Consider the following 16872-nt stretch of genomic DNA (forward strand, 5'->3'; position numbering starts at 1 on the left):
AATTCAATCCGGTCTTATCTTTGCTTTCATAAATTGATTTCGGTTGTATATTATTGGTACGGGTATGATAGTTACCGCGAAATAAGATAATTATAATAAATTTATTATATGAAAAGTAATAATGAACAGTAAACGTTAATTGCCCATGTAATATTTGTATGTAATATTTCCTGTTTCTTCTTAGTGGATTTATATCTCTCCCATTAAAATTCTTAGAATATACGGTAACTTTAATGACTTTTATAATTTTAACGGGAACCGAGTAAGTGGTAGAAAATTATATTGAAATTGTAAAAATGAATGGTCTTTTTTACATTTCGCTTTAATTAACTTTGTTAAGTGTGATCATAAAAAGACTCAAAGTTACTCGTAAAAAAAAAAAATATATATATACTCGGACCCCAATAATTGTACTAAACCCAGATAATTATTAAACCCAATTTAAAAATAGTACCCTAGTATAATTTACAAGATATTAATGCCAATTTTCTCAAACGATCGCTAAAAAAAAAATCTCATCGCGAATCGTTAAATATTAAACACGTGTTGTCCAATATAAAAATAATTATTAAAAAAAAAAAAGAAAAAGAAAAAAAACACCAATAAACGAGGCACTAAAAACTCGCGACCAACTTTCGCTCGTCACTTTGCTCCAAAGGTTTACTCTTAGAGAGAGAGACAGAGAGAGAGAGCCCCTTCCGCCCTCTCTATTTTCTCGAGAGGATCGAAAAAAGAAAAAAAGAAAAAGAAAAACGACACCACGAGCCGATAACGTAAATGCGACGACTAAAAGCGCATGTTACCATTCACGTGTCCATGAGCATAAGTTTCTGATAGGCCTATCGTGTCGGGCCTCTCTCGATTTTCTTGCCAGCAGTTTGCGCACGTCGCGTGGTATGCAAATCTCGTGTGCGAAGCTCGGTTTAAGTGGCGCGTAATTCAGTACGGAATTGATGACATTTCGCCTCCACCGATTTTTCTTTTCCTTTTTGCTTTTTTTTTTTTATTTTTCTTCCTTCGACTCAGTCCCTTTCCCTCGTTCCGTTTCTCGATCGAACGAATGAAGCGAGATTAAAGAATCGAGAAATTATTGCACGTATTCAACGTGATCAAATTAATAAAGAGTCGTTAGTCTCGAGAAGTCTTGATTTCTTTTATCAAAAACTTGTCTCTCTATTATACGATATAATAGATAATTACGACCGTGCATTATAGTTTTATAACGAATCACTCGCTCTCTGGAAAATCAGGCACAAGAATTTGGATAGAAATTTTCCCAAAAATCAGTTTCCTTTTCGAGTAGTCGATATAATATCGCGCGATGTATACAAATGGATGTAATGGAGGGTGCCAATTTGTCTCGAGCGAAATATTTTTTTTCTTCCCCTCGAGATCAGGTGAGATTCGACTCGAGGAAGGACAGGATCGCGTATTTACCCCTCGCGTGGAATGATTTATCACCGAGACGTGCCACTTAAATCGTTTCTTCCCGAGACTGTTCCTTGCAAAACAGGGTTACCGCTCCCTCCTCCCCTCACCCCGTGTCGGTGCAATTTAGTTTTCAGTGCAAACGTTTCGGCGCTCGTTCCACGGTCGAAATGAATCCCGAATGAGTTATGGACGCTCGGTTGATGGAAGGATCGGTTTCAAATCCGGGGATCTGAACATCGCTACTTTCGCGTGATGTTTGCCAATGTTGGAATTTTTATTCCTATGAATTTTTGTTTTGCCTAGTTTTTTTTTGATTTTCAATTTTTTTTTTTTCACGAATTCAGGCCCGAATCTGATGATACCGTTATTGTTGCACGACACGTCCCTTGCGCAAATATTTATCGTGTTCGCGTATCGGGGTTGTTATTTTTTTTTTTTTTGGAAATTTCGTGTAAATATTTTCAAATGTCGAGAATTATAATCGAGATATTGACGGATAATTGGATTTTTACGTCCGTCAAATCGACGATCGACAAGTATAAAATATATTATATAATAAATAATTTATAATTATTGTAATGTACTCGAAGAACGAGATGAACAAATGGTGTGAATTTCTCATACCTGTTAATTAAATTGCTTATACAATTGAATTATTCAATTCAATAAATGTTTTTAAGCTGCTAATTAAAATTTATTCAGGGGCTCGATCAAGATTTATCGATCAATCGATAAGATTATTAGTTATCGATATAATTATTAACTCGCAAAATCATCCAACTACTCCCTGTTCCAATATTGATTTATCGTATCTCTTTACATCTAACGTTATCTCTAATCGATATTAATTCGCGTTAGAGAGAGGCTTAATTCGATGACAAGCGCTCGCTGTTTGGTTTCTCTTTGAATCGAAGAGGTCGATCCCTCCCTCCTCTTAAAAACTCTCGATTCAGGTGTGTAATTTAAAATGCAAAATTAAAATGCCCATTGAAAAAACTGGTCCCTCCGGGTCGAATAACACTGTTGCACTTATAATTACATGCATGATATATCGCTTGTCCGGGGTGAGACTCGTTATATCGATACTTACACCGACTCTTGGTTCCATGCTTTCGTAATTTCTCTCTTTTTTTTTCGCTTCTTCCCTCTTTCTTCTTTCTCCGTTTTCATTATTCTGGATTATTGGATTTTCGATTTCTTTTCTTTTTTTTACTCCAAGATTGTAGAAATATTTTTCGATCGAAGTACAGTGTACAGTGAATCTATAGGCAATATAAAATAATTTTATTTTTATATATATAATAATAGATACGCTTGACGATCTGATGATTCTTACCACGCGATAAACAATGATTCGTGGTATTTACATTTTGCCTAATTTATAGAAAAGAGGAAATGATATAAGATAGAAGTTGGGTATAAATGAAGTTACGAATAGACAACCTCGTCGAATGTTATCAATCATCAGCGATTAAATATTGTATGACTGTAAAAAGATTGAAACGATTTATTACTAAAAAAAGACAAAAAAAAAGAAATCTGGCGAGTTTTCATCACCAGCGAAGCTCAAAAAGGCGTTGAATGCAAAAAAGGGCACACTCGTGTCCCTCTAATTTCCTGAATTATTCATAAGTTTTAATACAAACTGTACACCTTCGTTTCGTCGATTTCCATTAAATTGCGATACTTTCATTTAGTTTCATTAACCAAGCCGTTTTTCACGTTCGTCCAGCCCGGTTTTCTTACGCCACCGATACGTCCTAGATACGTCTCCCAACTTCCTGCGATTGAGAAATTTCTTATTGCGCCGGATACGACTTCCGTTTGGGTTCGACAACCTCTGCGAGAATTAAAATCCTTCGAAATTCGCGATTCAAGGTTGCTGAAGAATATTTTCTGGAATGAAATGTTCGAGGGTGAGAAATTCGTGAAGTAAATAATAGTAATGTTTATCCTGATTCTGATAGTTTAGTTTAATTGTTACGTTAAGAACGAAAAATTTGTGGTCTGAATTATAAAATTTTAAATTGAGGATGAAAGGCTTTGAGAGATAAATTTTGTTCCGACTTTGAGAATTAGTTTAAAAATTATGTATTAGTTAATTATGTTTTTTTTTGTTAGAGAATAACATATTTAACAGAATACGGCAATAATTTGTACGAATGGAAACTTGAATTATTCGTTATTTGCACCTCGAGTCGAACTTACATAAATTTTTCCTTCTTACACCATCCTTAGATTTACCTCTGAGTTATGGATCAGCTAGATAATCTTGCTGATAAATCTTGGAGCTAGTCTTGTACCAAAGACATTTTTCAAATTCTTTCTTTCTCCTTTCCTTTTCCTTTATCTTTCACGCTTCCAGTGACTTTTGTGTGCAGAAAGTTGTTGAGTTACAACCTTCCTAGAAGAAACGATTTTTATACATATAAAACATGCATCAAGAAACGAAGATTCATCGATTTAAAATTCTCGAAAATTCTTTTAATATTTCGTAAAATTTTAATCAAGTAAGTTTGCGATTATACACTCTTTCTCTCTCTGTCTGTTCCTTTACATAAAATTTTTCAAAGAAGATCTGGTATTCTACCATTGCTTCTACCTTTATCGATTATCGATGCGTCTGGCAACCAGTGACAGAAGTGAATATCTTCCCATTTCCGATATCCGTATCTATCTTAACTTCCCCAATTTACAGTTTCTCTAACGTAGCAGAGAAATCTTATTCCGTACGGCACCATCTATCTAGACGCGTCTATCTAAATGGTGAAAATCGAATCCTCCGAGATTTAGGATCAATGCTGTTGGGATTAAAATTTAATGAAAATTATGGAGGAAAGCATTCGCATCTTCTTCGATTTAAATACGCCGTAATTTCGTAAAAAAGAAAATTTAAAACAGTTAAATTCGTTCATTGAAAAATTGTCCAAAAATATTTTCGCTTAAGAAAATTCGAAATTCGAACGAATCCTCCCTCGAATCATTCTATCCTTGATCATTTCAAGGGATATTTACAAAAATAGATTTTACAAAAATATCTCTAAATAAGATTGTTGCTCTTCCTATCATTAAAAAGTTTCAATCGCCGCCATAAATCGTTTTCTCCAACAACTTCTCTTCTCCTCTCTTCCACAACTCGACTCGAGTGAGAGGAAGCATCAATTTTTCCATTTACCGACATTTAACGACATTTAACATCGACCAACTCTTAACGAAAGCAATGTTAATCTCAACCACGACTCGGACTACGAATTCTCTTGTTGCACACACACCTTGCGTGCAGGTTGTAATGCGAGCACAAGAGCCGAAAGATCATCCGATTAAGAGTATGGCGAGCCACTCGATCCACGATATCTCAGGATACGTGTGGGCACACGCGCATAAACACGGGCCGGCGATCACGTGGATTAACGATCGGCTGACAAATCAAATTTATTTATCGCGAGATTTCGTTTCGCGTGATGCTCGAACCGAGGGCAAACGAGCGTGAAAGGCTCGCCTCCTTCCACGACTTCTCTATGGGAATGATGGGGGGAGAATGCGAGATCCCAAGTATTTAACCGGTTTATTGTTGTGCCGATTTTTGACTCGGTAAAGGTTACCGTAAAAGTGGATCGGATTACTTAGGATTTGTAGGGGCATTGTGTTGGGCAAGGCGATGTGGAAACTCGAAAGGTTTTGTTTCGTGTAAAGTAAATAAAAAGAGTAAGAAGAGAATTTTAAAAAAATTTGAGCAAGAATCGATTCGATTTAAATTAAGCAACTTGGTCTATTTTATGATTAAATCAATGATCGAAAATATACGAATATTCGTACAATATCTTTGTCTCATTTAACTAAACGAATCTCCATATTATTTACACGAACATCGGGGAAAATGGAACAACTCTACATAAAAATTTCACCTTATAGATTCCCTTCGGCGGAGAGACAATTTCCGAGAGCGAGCTGCCGTGAAAATCCACGATTCGAAATGACGAAAAGAAAGAACGAAAGAAAGAAAGAAAGGGAGGACAAAGCGCGTGTCAAATTTTTCCATGCATTCGCAGACGAACGTGGTAAAATTTTTACACTACGGCTACGCGTTCAAATTTCATTCCCCTCCCCCGACAAGAGTGGGCTTTATCGTACGGTATGTACTTTTTCACGAAGCGAGTGACAAAATTAAAATAGAACGGAAAATACCCGTGTCTATTTTTCCACCTCTTATTTTCCCTTCCATCCATCCCGTGGGAAAAAAAAGGAATATCGTTTCGCCCCACCCTCTATCGAGTCGCAATTTCGAATCGCCGATTATACCGAGATCCATGGATCGAAACAACGGAGAGGGGATAGTTTCGAGATATCGACTATGCTGTTATCAAGTGCGCCTCATCGATGGGCCAAAACGAATTCATGGGTTTCATCCCAAACTACTCACTGCCGGACGACAATGAGAGAAGTGAACAATGATCTCTCGCGCGAATAATGGGGAAGAGAATTAACTCGAAATCTGCTCACCGATGTGTAGAGATTCGGAGGGGGAAGGGGTGATTGGAAGAAAGTTTCGAGGGAAACTTGGCGATGACTGAAATTTGGAAAAAGTTGGAAATTTATTTTCAACGATCGGGTTCCTCGATGATTGAGAAAGTAATTCGAAGATTTGGAATTTGTTTTTTAGAATTTTAAAAGAAATTTAAGATTCGATGATTTTTGGAACTAAGTCGAAATAATAAACGTATACAAATTTGGAAAAAGTGAAAATTTACTGCAAGATTCTCTTTTTTTTTTTTTTAATGATTTTTATAAAAAGCGTCGACAGAATAAAACGTGTTTCAACGAGAAACGGGAGATTCGTTAGAGGGTATTTTGATAATTCGTTGGAAATAGACGTGCTGTTAGCCATAATTGAAATCATACATAACGCGTGAGCAATGATTTAAATGCCTGTTCGTATTAAAACTTAATTGGCGCCATGATAAATCCATTAGCAAAAAAAGTGGAGAGGCGAAAATACCTATTCACTTAAGATAATTTAAAATTCTAACCTAAAATTTAAACCCTCTGTAACTAAATAATCCTCAACCTGTATATCATACATTCATCTAACCTTCGATCCTCAAAAAATATATCCAGGAATACATATTGACATCCTCTGTACATACAATACAATGTTAAATAAATCGAAATAACGAACGAAATACCCAAATCGTTGAGTAAAATTTACGTCCATCCAGGAACATCGTACTCGTCGACGACGTCAACAGATCGGCGTAAAAAAAATTCATAAAGCTGCGACGTCACACGCATAAGTTAGCCCGGGAGCATCGCGCTCGCATTGTTCGATATATCGTATCCAATGGCGTTGTGCGAGCTCCTTTCAAGACCGGTCGACTTCTTGTTACGCGCCCGCGGACAGAAAGAGAAAGAGAGAGAGAGAGAGATGGAGAGTGGCTTTATCTCGAAAAGCCACGCTTGAATAAAGCCTTTCACCAAGCGTCGAAGTCGCCGTTATCGCGCAAAGGCTTAGAATTTGACGTTCCTTTGCAAACAAGCATCGATCTTTGATTCTTTGCTTTGAAATTAGAGGAATTTGAAGAAGCTTGAGAAGCTCGATGTATTTCTTCTTATGAATTATAAAAAGTTGAAAGAAAGTATATTTGCAGGATGATAAACGTTTAACATTCGAAATATATTTCATCGATTACAATTTTCAGTAGTTTCGAGCGATCATGGAATTTTTATTGGAAGTTTATCAGTTAAACAAGTTTGTCGTTTTCCTTTTTTTCGTTAAGTGAGCTCTTCTTTATCCTTTCCTCTCCTGTTTTTCTCTTCAACCTTCTTTCCATCCGTTTTTTTTTTGCGCACTTTCATTCTGCTGCTCGGCGAGGTTCACCGCTCGAGCACTGTTTTAAATTTTTGGCAGGATTGCTGGAAGTTTAATGCGTCCGTAAGTACGATCGTCCTCCAAGACGTTTTATTTACCGTCGAGCATCGTCACGTTCTCACGAAATAAAACAGCGTTGAAAAATAACGAATAAAACTAAACTTATCCCTTTTTAACGAGCAAAACTCAAAACTATCCTCGAAATTTCACTTCTTCCTTCGCCTTGTTAAAACAACCTCTCTAAATTTATCAAAAATTCCACCTTCAACGATTCCATCTCGCGAGAAAAACACGAGTCATCCTTTCGAGCGTTTCATCGATCACGGACCATCGTAATCGCTGCGAAACTGTATTCATACGCAGCATGTGTACAACTTCGTCTTCGCCAAGCCCTTTCTCTTCTTCCAAAAGAACGGCGTCAACGGTGAATGAGAGATTAATTACATCTGCCTGTGAATCGTAAGCAAACGTGGCACTCGAATGAAAAGGGATTGGTCGCCACCCTCCTCCTCCCCTCTCGCTTTGCTTAAAGAATCGCTAATTAGCCTTCCTCTTTTTTCCTCCCCTGTTCCACGCGTTATTTTCCTCGCCTTTTCACGCCTCGTCCCGCCTGTTTCTTACTTATCCATCTCTCACTCTTCCAGAAGGAATAACTTTTCTTCTTCTCTTGTGATCGAACGAGAGTATGATTGAGTTGTAACAAAGGATTCGATTTGTTTAATTGATTTTAAGAGATAAGATATCAAACTTTGTACACACTAATGATCGAAATGTATCGAGATTCATTTAGCAGCGCTTTAAAAATTGATGAAAATTCATATACCTCGGATGAATTCTCTCAATCGATAGATTTCATTTTTATAGAGGCGTTTTTTTAATATCCTTTCAAAGAAACGTGTAAAGAGCAACAGAATTACGAGGACGAATATTTCATATTATTGTTGCTCGAAACAATTGGTCACGATTTGTGAATGATTGTCGTGCGATACCAGGACGAAAACGAGGCTTTCATTAATTATTATTAAAACCACGATCGATCCACGTGCAATATACGCATTTTGATTAAATGGCGAAGAATCTCATTTCTCGCTTTCACCGAGATAATATCGATTTCGCTCGGCAGCAGCTCGGCCTCGGTGGATGGATCGATCATCACCGTTCCCTCCAATCTTTCTTTACGAGGATAAATAATTTAATTTGATAAAGAAGACCTTTGTTTTCGTGGATGGTATTTACAAAGACGAAGGCGGGCAAAACAGTTGCATTATTGCAGATTGCATAAGAATGAGAGGAGAGGCAAGTTTATGATACTTGGCGGAGAGAGGATTCTCACGAGTATAAGATAGATTGAAGTGATTTATCTGCGGTTCTTACGACGATCCGTCCCAGGATATTATTTATTTCTATTGTAATTGCGAGATGGATACGATGCCTGTTGTTGCAGCGTATTTTTCTACAATTTTTCCGGAATATCGGAAAGAATTTTTCCAGCGTTTTTTTCGAAAAATAACGATTTTGATATTCAAACACTTCAATCTAATGTAATAATAAAAGCCGTGAAACTTGTGAAATTTTAAAAGTTTCGGACGTCAATTGGGGAGGTAAACTCGGTTTAGATGTTGTTATTGGATTTTCCATAGCAAAGACAATCTCGACCCGAAAACCAGTACAGTTCGACGATGGCCTGTCAAACACGAGAACTATTACTAAGCGAGTGACGTCCAACACGGATAATTTTGGATTTGTAGAAATTGATATAGCTTTTGCTTATATCCGGGATCATCGAATTCGATACGAGATCGATAATTAAAGTCTGCCTAACACGATACGCAATCCTAGCCCGCGGGATACGTCAAAAGCGTCACAAGCGAAATTATTATTATAACTGGAGAAACGTTGATCGAGTGTCAGCAAATTTGGAATACGATAACTTCCATATCAATTGGGCGAGCCTTATTCGAGATCGATATGAAAGGCAATGAAGATACGATAATTAACCTCAAATTAACCACATGGATTATATAAATTTATTTCTGGATGAAAACATGTATAATTGTAATCGTGGAAGTTTTCTACTCGGGATCAACTTCTTGTCAAATAAGAAGCTGTTTCTTTTAAATTTTGTATCGCATTCATCACGATCGAATCTAAAATTATCCTTGGAATCAATGGAATTCGTCAGCCGATGAATAGACATGGTCTCGAATCTATATATTATTGCGCATGATCGATGATGTACGTATCACGATCTAATCCATTTACACGGCTCGAGTTTCGTCACTGTTACATTACCCTTGTCTTATCTCGTGTTCACGTTCGAAAACATTCATTCGCGCTTGTAGTGTATCGTGTCGGTACTACGAACAGTTACAAGTCGAAAGATAAATGGAAATTCGTACGAGTCGAATGCTAGATTAATTCACGAAAATTCGAACTTTAAATACCTTACCAGGAGAAGAGAAATCGCGAGAGCGGTTCCATAGGCCATTTTTCCAGAGATATAAAGGCGAAGTTGTTAAGAGGCCGCAGTTGGACGAACGAAAGTTATGAACAGATACGACGCGATGGATTAACGATTCTTCCGTGGACAGTGGAGGAAAAAAAACTTTTAATTTATATACCAAGACGGGACGTCCCGAACAGTAGAAGAAGAAGAAGAAGAAGAAGAAGAAATCTTCTCTCTTCTCCTCGACCATATCTTATTTTTCTTAATGGTCATATCTGTATATGGGACTTTTGTACTTGGAATCGGTGTCCTCCTTTTATTATCTTCCAACGTGCAAACGTGAAACGATGCGGAAACCAAGATACCCCGTCCCTATCGGCCCGTTTCTTCTTATTTTCTCGGCCGAATATTATCGATTGAGACTCCTTCTTCTTCTTCTTCTTCGCGAGTTCTTACGACTTCTTCGCCAGACTTTTTCCTCGGTAATTTCTTTTTCCTTTTCTTTTTTTTCCCTCGGATGGTGCTTCGAGGGGAGTAATTGAAACGTGAAGTCTCGTTTGAACGGATTAACTTGGCGGACCGTTGAGAAATATTGTTAAAATTGGTCGGATTATTTGCCTCGTATTCTCTCGTTTCGCTCCTCTTTACTTTTGAAAGATAGGAATATATATAATTGATGCCTTTTCAATCTTGGTTTTTAGAAAAAATATATATTCCTCGTGTGAACAACGATTGAACGAAGAGTCAAGAGTCGTAAGAATCGCAATTAAGCAATTTCAAATAAGCGATATAAATGGAGAATTTTTAAAAATATATGGATGGAATCGAATAGGTGAATAACCATCATCCATTCTTCTCCGAATTCTCCTCAATCCTTTTCACTCCAGTTCCATCCAAGCGCCAACTGTATCCACTGTAAATTACTTCATTAATGTTGGCACTGGATTCTCGTGATCGCTTCGCGAACAAGATCTAGCCACCCCGCTAACTATACCACGCGAAAGCTGTTTCTATTATGAAACATTAGTTTCCTCAAGTTTCAAGTTAACAATCAATCACTTGGCGCAAATCGCCTATCCGTACGTCAGGTACAGTTGCATTTAAAGCACGTCGCTTGCTGTACAGTTGTATACAGTTATATATGCTTCTCTCTCTCTCTCTCCAATACCGTTTCGTCGAACAACTTTCATCGATATCGTTCTCGTAAAAGGTAATTAATTTCTCGAAGCGAATTCATCAAATTAATACGTTATAATCGAGAGTGCATTAAGCAGACAAAGGCCCATTTTTCTTTTTTCATATATTTCTGTCGGAGGAAGATCATTCCAGATTCATAATTGAATTAATTTTATGTCGTATAATTTATAAAAGTAGGATAATTACGTAAAATTGGAAGAAAAGAATTTAAAAGGAATTAGAAGAATTTTACACTTTTTTCAAGTATTACGAATTTCTAGTTTCGAGACAAAAATTTATTTTTCATACTTTTGCCGCTAACAATCGAATCATCACGAACGATTACACGTAATTCTTCCACGGGCACGAGTTTGGCATTTATCTCGACGTAATTTACCTTTCAAGATCCAAAAAAAAAAAAAAAACGAAGGGGTCAATCTTTCGTCTGTTTTCCACGATGCAAATATTTAGCTTATGACCTTTGCCCGCACGACTCGTGTCGGTACGTTCGTCGGCCGTGTTGGGACGAAGGGGCAATATTTCAACGTAGCTCGAGATAGCGTCAACATGGCGGCTACCGGGCCCAGCCACCCATTGACCCCTTCGTCCCACTCGTTCGATCTTTAAACGGTTCATTCATAAACCGAACTTGTGGGCGTAAATGAATCGTATTCCGGCGCTCTTAATATCGTAACTCGGCCGCGTGGGCGTGGTGGTGCCAGGGTTTGTTAATCGGGAGGGAGGAGGGGGAGAGGTATCGCGTATCCGCGAAAAGAAAATGTATTGCTCAGCGAGTCGGAAGGGCGTGCTATAAATCTATCCACCAAGGCCGAGATTTATACCAACTAATCGCTCGCCTTCTTATTGCGCCTTCTTTTCTCGCACTTTCTTTTTTTCCCCTTTCTTTCTTCCCTTTTGGACGGGGAAAGTCGTTTGCTCGCCCCCCTGGAACTTGTGCGAAGCTGGAGGGACGATTAGGTGGATTGGAGAGAGACGAGCGTTTATTTCTTCTCTCTCCAATATCTCCAGGACGATGAGATTTTTGATAAATATAGTTCGAATAGTTGGGCGTTTGTCGAACCAAATGGATTAAAATGGAAAGAGTGATTATGATAGAGATGTACGAGTATATATATAAGTTGGATATCGATGGAGTTATCACGTGGCGCTAGTATCGCGCGGAGAAACAGAAAATTTTTGGTCGGCGTGAAAATTGGTATTAAGAATCACGGCGGAGGGACGCATCAATCTTTCGCTTTGATCAAACTATTACGACAATCAGCAGAAATCTTCTTCTTCCTAGTAACTTAATTGACTTCAACTGCCCACAGCACGCCCACAATTCCACGAAACCGAGGATCGTCGTTTAGCTTTACTTAGGCGAGGAACGTGGAATATTTTAAAAGTCGATGGGTTTATTTATCAAAGATCCGTTCTGGGGTGAATGAAGATCGTATCGATTATAAATGCCATCAATTATGACGATACAATGCCAGTTACGTTCAGCTTCTTCCTAGACTTCTTATTGTCGCGAAACGCCATAAATCCTCGGATACCTTAGCCAAGCCTCTTCGCGTCCCATTGTACATCTAAACTAAACAGAACAGTTTCCAGGTCAACGATTCACAATTATATCCATAATACCCATTGATACACAACTGTCCATGACACACGCGCACAAAATATTAGCTGCTGTTAAATTGAAGACAAATCAAACGTAAAATTATCCATCCATCCATTTTGAAATTTAAAAAATTCGATTTTCGAGGGGAATTACGAGACGAATAATTAAAAGCTTTCCCCGACGAACGAGTCAGACACCGCGTTACATTATTCGTGAAACGAGCTGGCACAGTGAACTAGGTGTCGCGGATACTCGGTCGAACGGATCACGCTTTTCCCCCTCGGTTCAGATAAAGTCAGCAGGGCTACGTCCAGGCAGGTATAAGACAAATAGAGGAGGGCTCTCGGCTGTCGGGCCTCCCGGTAAAGCGAAACGCTAATGAACCCGACGAGTCTCTCGGAAATGGTATCGTGGCCACTCGGCCACGTTCTCGGTGATTAGTCGTTAATGCTTATCATTAACCCCGGGGGTTAATTCCCGCATTAATTACTGCAGGGCCTGTGTGTGTCGCCTCCGTTGGAAACTGTGCGCGCAACGTGCACAACACAGGTGTTGTCCATGGTGTTTCGCGCCGATCCTTGTCCACGGGAGTTTAAATCGTTTTCGTCGCGCCAAATTAATCTTATCTCTCGGATTCGATCGTTGAGAAACTGTTGAGAAATCGAGGTCTCGATTGGGTTGATATTTATTATTATTTTAAATCGATTTATGTTCTGTCTGGGAGGAAGAAGGGTTAAAATTACCGTCAAATTCCTACCCTTTTTTGTGCAAAGTTTTTAATGACGCGTCGTAAATTGTTGCATAATTGTTTATGACTACTTCGCAAACAGATGTATAATATTTTATACAAATAATCCAAGTTTTTAATTGGTAGCGATAAAATACAAACATAAAATATATATATATAATAATTTATCCAAAACAATTATGTTCAATTTTCCGTTCAAATTCCTTTTCGAGTAATATTCCTTCCTCTCCTCTCCTATAAAGAAAAAAAACGTTAATTCAGAGGTCGACAGTTAGGTGAATGAACATCAAATTTCATCGTTATACCCGTCGTATTAGTTTATAGTAAATGTAATATATCGCTTGGACGCTATTTATAAATTGACAACCTGTTACAATGTTTATACTGTATAAATCGTTCCTGGAACGGCTACTCCAGCCTCGATGGAAAAGAAGTTAAGGCAATTATGCTAATTGGTGCGCCAGTAGTCGCGAACCGCGGAAGAAAGAGAGAGAGAGAGAGAGAAGTTTACGACATGTGCCGATGATATCATCGGACGTTATATCACACGTTAATTAAGCCATTGCGACGATCAACGGTTATTAAGAGGCCAGTGGACGTTTGGATTGATCCGAGTTGGTTAGTTTTAAATTGTCGCGTGCCGAGACAATTTTACGATTCAGGCTTTACGCTTTTCACGGAAGGAAGTTCCGTTTTTTTTTAGGCTTAGAATTTTATGTGGCCGAGGACGCTTTACGCCTTTGGAAAAAAAATGTTGTCGCGAAAGGACGTGACGATCCTCTCTAAATAACGCACTCGTTAAAATCTCGTAGTGAAAATTCAAAGAGCCGTCTTCCATTTACAGTCTGAATATATTTTCTGCTATTTTACGTAATAAAAATATCGAGTTGCATTAAAATTCTCGATATACTGTTATTTCGATGCGTTCGATATTTCACGGAAATATTCTAATTATCTTATTTTCGATGTGGTAGTCTTTGCTTGATTTTCGTTAATCGTGATAATACTTCTTGAAATTTGAAAGAATAATCGTCGAAATCGTGTGAGTTAACGATAAAGTTTATTAAGCTAAATGTTTCTACATAAAGGAAATCGTATTTTTCAGAATGCGTTGATCAAAGAAAATCAACTACTGTAGTATTCCTTAATTTTTCCACTTTCTTATTATTAATTCATTTGTTAAAACACCGGCGGGAAAATAAAATTTCAAGAACCATAACCATTTTTTTTTATCGAAGTTTGAGTATTTTTACTCTCTTTATTTGAATCGAGTAGATGTTGTACAAATATTTACGAAACGCATCGAGATTCGTATATTTGTATATTAACCGCGTTGCAAAAATTGGAAATTGGGGAAAAATCACGGACGCGCGGTGACGTAACGTCGTTACAACGTTATCGGATATCCGGTGTGCAGTAACGCTGGGCCCGTGGGGACAAGTTTACGAGGAAACTGTCATGCAATAAAGATGTACAGTTCGGTAAATAGCATTTGGAATTCAATGCAATGTGTGCTGAAGGCATAATACACTCGTAGCCCGGCATGCGGGACCAATAAACTCTCTCTCTCTCTGTCTAGATTTAAATATCAGGGAAGAAGAATCGTGGCACGGGGAGGAATCAATCGCGCGGACGTGTCTTCAATTTTTAATGGGATAACAGTCCAGTTTGTTAATCTTGAGAAATACGTAGTTCGTTTATAGGTTGGATTCGATACGATTGCAGATTGCTTGTTTAAATAGAAATTATTTGAAGGAGATGCGTGTGTTGAATATCGAATAAGAATTTTCGTTCGTTGAATATGTAATTTTCTTTTTTTCAATTTTTTTTCCTCGTTTTTTTTCCCCATTTACGGGCACGATGATTAAGTCAAATAATATTTTCAATATTTCTAAATCGTAAAACGAAAGAGAGAGAGAAAGAGAGAGAGAGAGAAAAAATTAAACGGAGATATTCATTATTGGATATCGTGGAATAACCAGTGTTGCAAAATGGAAAAAGTATATACGTGGAACATAATTGTGAAAGGTTAATAATCCCATTTCGCTTGAAATTCTTATTTTCTCTAGTAATGATATTCCATAAATATATTAAATATATTATTCCTATATATATATCCTATATATATAAACAAATAATAAGATATTAGATAAATTTCGTGTAATGCAATTTTCATTTGCGAAAGTGTCACTTACTCCTTCGTCCTCGATAATATTTTGTGCCATTTTTATTTAAAATTCCGCAAAAAGGCTCGTCTTTACTTGGAACACTTTTTATCACGGAACAATGACTTTGATGACCTTTTTCTCGCGAGTCGCCATTATTAATCGCGGAAACAATCTACAGACTTTTTCTTCCAGACTTTTCAAAAGTTTCGTCAGTTTAAACTGATTCGAGCCGATACCTGATCCCCTTATCACAATTAACAAATCCTGCATATAAACAACTTGTTCAAAATGTTTACGACAAAAGTCCAATTTTTAAATTCTTATCTTACCAATTAATTTCCAATTATTTAAAAGGAGAAAAAAGGAACTGCAATCGCAATTTAAACAATTAAAACGATATATATATATATATATATCTCGAAACGAAATTATCTCGGAACAAAAGGAACAAGAAAGCGTCGGTTTTCGAAAATTTCGAGCAGGCGCGATCTATCTTTGATCGTTAAAATAAGCACGAGTATATAACTGCAACACTCTCCTCGCGAGGGGAGATTTAATCGTCCGCGGCCAGCCGAAAATATATTATATCGGCCGGTGAAAATTTCCTTAATTTCGCGAGGGAAATTGCAGCCCCTATCCCGATGAAACCGGCCACGCATACCCCTCACGAGCGAGGATAGACTCCGCCAACCCTATTTGAAGTATGCACTTGACGCATGCAAACCCTCAACCCCATCGTGTGTTCTCGAAGTGGAATCCTTTTATTTCTATCCAACTTCGTCCGCCCTTGTAATTTCGTATTTCGCGTATCTTGCTCGCAGAAGAAAATTTTGCCGAAAGATGGATAATAAAAAAATGAGGATTCTCTTTTCATTTTTTTGAAATTTAGGTGATAAGGGTAACTTGGATATTCGAAGTTAGCGTATTATGAGAAATGAGAAGTATTTTCACATCGATGACACTTTCGATGGTAGAAACAATAATACGCATTTCCTCCCACTTATTAACCAATCGGATTTCTTTCCAGCAGGAATTAAAAGTCAAAAAATATATTCGCGAGATGCAACAATTCAAAAATTCAACTCTCTGCGCTCGAGAGGGGATTTAGATTTCCAATTCCATAATCTCCAATTAACAAGAGAGCGCAGCATCGATTTGTGAATAGGTTAACCAATCAGGCCTCTTTCCACCTGTAATTAAAAAGTCAAAAGACGGTAATAAGAGGCAGAGATTCGAGGAGTTTCAAAATTCAGCTTTTTTTATTTTCATCCAAGCAAGCCTCTCAATTCCTATCGATTTCGATCCTACTTCGAAGTAACGAGTTACTTACACCGGAAGTTCTTTCTTCACCCTCGAAAGACACCGAGAAAGGGGGAAACTTACACCTCGGACAACTTGCTCCTCGAGTTTCTC

The 16872-nt window shown here is 37.7% G+C and overlaps 1 protein-coding gene and 1 long non-coding RNA gene across 3 annotated transcripts in view; one reads left to right on the forward strand and one right to left on the reverse strand.

The window, feature by feature from the left end:
* The window catches only part of LOC107994067 (fat-like cadherin-related tumor suppressor homolog), a 466334-nt gene that overhangs the window by 241429 nt on the left and 208033 nt on the right, over positions 1 to 16872 (forward strand). The window lies entirely within an intron of this gene.
* Positions 2503 to 3835, reverse strand: LOC133666266 (uncharacterized). Its single transcript, XR_009830200.1, has 3 exons — positions 3640 to 3835; positions 2768 to 3327; positions 2503 to 2693 (listed from the first exon to the last, which is right to left on the reverse strand). It is a non-coding gene; the product is annotated as an uncharacterized LOC133666266 (long non-coding RNA).

The sequence above is a fragment of the Apis cerana genome, linkage group LG6 (assembly GCF_029169275.1).
Source record: "Apis cerana isolate GH-2021 linkage group LG6, AcerK_1.0, whole genome shotgun sequence".
Classification (NCBI taxonomy): domain Eukaryota; kingdom Metazoa; phylum Arthropoda; class Insecta; order Hymenoptera; family Apidae; genus Apis; species Apis cerana.